General features: G+C 45.7%; 1 pseudogene across 1 annotated transcript; it reads left to right on the top strand.

Moving 5' to 3' along the window:
• The first annotated feature begins 497 nt into the window (after positions 1-497).
• Positions 498-1,724, top strand: LOC105522068 (annotated as a pseudogene). Its single transcript, XR_001003379.1, has one exon. The product of XR_001003379.1 is annotated as a 60S ribosomal protein L3 pseudogene (transcript).
• Positions 1,725-2,916: the final 1,192 nt, after the last annotated feature.

Genomic DNA, 2,916 nt, shown 5'->3' with positions numbered 1-2,916 from the left:
AAAAATTAAATAAAAATTTAGAAAGAAAGCAGACTAAGAGAACCTCACTACAAATAAAGACTTTCAAGTTAAAACTACATGGAAGGATGAACTCTCAAATGGAAAAGCTCCTATAAATGATGATGTTCAAAGTGATAAGGCTGCTAACAATATGGATAAATAAGTGCTGCAGTTTGAAGTGTTTGCAAAGACTTATCTGCAGGGCAATTTGGACACACTTATCAAGAGTTCTTTAAATGTTCATTTGCTTTGACTCAGTAATTCCCCCTTAGGAATTCTTATTAAGGAAATAAAAAGAAGGGTACTCAAAGACTTAGGCACACTGTTTTTCATCACTAAGTTGTTTGAAATTCAAAAAGAGAAATCTTGGAAAAACTTAATTCCAACAATAGAAGGGTTGTTAAATAAATGATGCCGCCATTTAAAAATACGTTTTTGAAAAGAACGTAACAAAATAGGAAAACGGTGAAAACACAATTTTAAGTAAAAGAGCAGGGCTCTACCGGCGGGATTTGATGGTGTGATGTCTCACAAAAAGTTCTCCGCTCCCAGACATGGGTCCCTTGGTTTCCTGCCTCGGAAGTGCAGCAGCAGGCATCGTGGGAAGGTGAAGAGCTTCCCTAAGGATGACCCGTCCAAGCCGGTCCACCTCACAGCCTTCCTGGGATACAAGGCTGGCATGACCCACATCGTGCGGGAAGTCGACAGGCCAAGATCCAAGGTGAACAAGAAGGAGGTGGTGGAGGCTGTGACCGTTGTGGAGACGACACCCATGGTGTCTGTGGGCATTGTGGGCTACATGGAAACCCCTCGAGGCCTCCGGACCTTCAAGACTGTCTTCGCTGAGCACAACAGTGATGAATGCAAGAGGTGTTTCTATAAGAACTGGCATAAATCTAAGAAGAAGGCCTTTACCAAGTACTGCAAGAAATGGATGAGGATGGCAAGAAGCAGCTGGAGAAGGACTTCAGCAGCATGAAGAAGTACTGCCAAGTTATCCATGTCATTGCCCACACCCAGATGCACCTGCTTCCTCTGTGCCAGAAGAAGGCCCACCTGATGGAGATCCAGGTGAATGGAGGCACCATGGCCGAGAAGCTGTACTGGGCCTGTGAGAGGCTCGAGCAGCAGGTACCTGTGAACCAAGTGTTTGGGCAGGATGAGATGATCGACGTCATCGGGGTGACCAAGGGCAAAGACTACAGAGGGGTCACCAGTCTTTGCACACCAAGAAGCTGCCCCACAAGACCCACCAAGGCCTGAGCAAGGTGGCCTGTATTAGGGCGTGGCCTCCTGCTCACGTGGCCTTCTCTGTGGCATGCGTTGGGCAGAAAGGCTACCATCACTGCACTGAGATCAACAAGAAGATCTATAAGATTGGCCAGGGCTACCTTATCAAGGATGGCAAGCTGATCAAGAACAATGCCTCCACTGACTATGACCTGTCTGACAAGAGCATCAACCCTCTAGGTGGCTTTGTCCACTATGGTGAAGTGACCAATGACTTTGTCATGCTGAAAGGCTGTGTGATGGGAACCAAGAAGTGGGTACTCACCCTCCGCAAGTCCTTGCTGGTGCAGATGAAGCAGTGGGCTCTGGAGAAGATTGACCTTAAGTTCATTGACACTACCTCCAAGTTTGGCCATGGCCACTTCCAAACCATGGAGGAGAAGAAAGCATTCATGGGACCACTCAAGAAAGACCGAATTGCAAAGGAAGAATGAGCTTAATGCCAGGAACAGATTTTGTAGCTGGCGGGGTCTCAATAAAAGTTATTTCCCACTGGAAAAAAAAAAAAAAAAAAGCAGGATGCACTCCCATTTTCAAATTTGTTTCATATATTGAATTCTTAGTTTTTTTTCTAATATTTCTTATTACTCCTACTCTTACTCATGTGGTATTAATTACCTCAGTGACCAAATGACACGGCATAAAGTAGAAAACACAGGAGTCAGTGTTTGACTCCAAATGCCTCATCCCTGACATAGATAGAATAATTGGAAAGATGAGCTGACAAGTAAAGCAATGCCTTCCCCCACACATTCTACCCCAAGATTAGGTAAAGATCCTCTTACATGAGATAAAGTAAGAACCGAAGGGGACATACAGAAGTAAAAAGCATGTATGTATTGTGTGTGTGTGTGTGTGTGTGTGTTAGGGAGGGTGTGAAATATGATGATACATTGCAAAAACAGAGCAAAGAGACATAGGCCCTTCTTGGACAGAAACCTGGGAGAACAGCAAAGTAATGTAGAATTTCTAATGCCCAGGAAAGAAACAGCCATGTGCTATGTGTAGGCTGATAAGTCCTTCAACACACACACACGCGCGTACACACACACACACACACACACACACACCTGCCAGCAAAGCAGGGCAGCAGCAAGACAAATTAGTGTATCCGGGTGTGGCACAGAGTGAACAGGCCCTTTGACACCCTAACGAAATCTCCTGCAATCCAAGATGGCATCACAGCTGAACAACAATGTCTGCATAATAAGAACCAACAGTGCCGATGTGATCATGAGAAGGAAGTGACTGAAAGACAGATGCCCCGACAACACCTGTGGTCAGGAATGAGGCAGTCAGGAACAAGGGAAGATTCAGCAGCAGCCTGCATGATATCTCAGTAGTAGTGACATTCGAGGGACCAGAGCTCACCCTCCCTCAAAGCTTTAACATTGCACCAGCCTTCATTCTTTCACCAAAGACCAGAGAAAGAGTTCCCTCCTGCTTTGTATATCATGGTCACTGACTCCACCAGAGTCAAGTTTTCAACTTGTGATCCATGTCTAATCAGCTATCAAGTCCCTTACCTGGCCAAGTCTGTCCACTCTCACTGCCCCGCTCAGATGCAGCCCTCCTCCAACACCACAGCTGGACTGCTGGGCACAGGTTAAGGATCTCCTTCCATCT

The sequence above is a fragment of the Colobus angolensis genome, unplaced genomic scaffold, assembly GCF_000951035.1.
Source record: "Colobus angolensis palliatus isolate OR3802 unplaced genomic scaffold, Cang.pa_1.0 Scaffold418, whole genome shotgun sequence".
In the NCBI taxonomy this organism is placed as follows: Eukaryota; Metazoa; Chordata; class Mammalia; order Primates; family Cercopithecidae; genus Colobus; species Colobus angolensis.
Note: the sequence above shows the minus strand (reverse complement) of the source record. Positions and strands in the feature narration are given on the sequence as shown.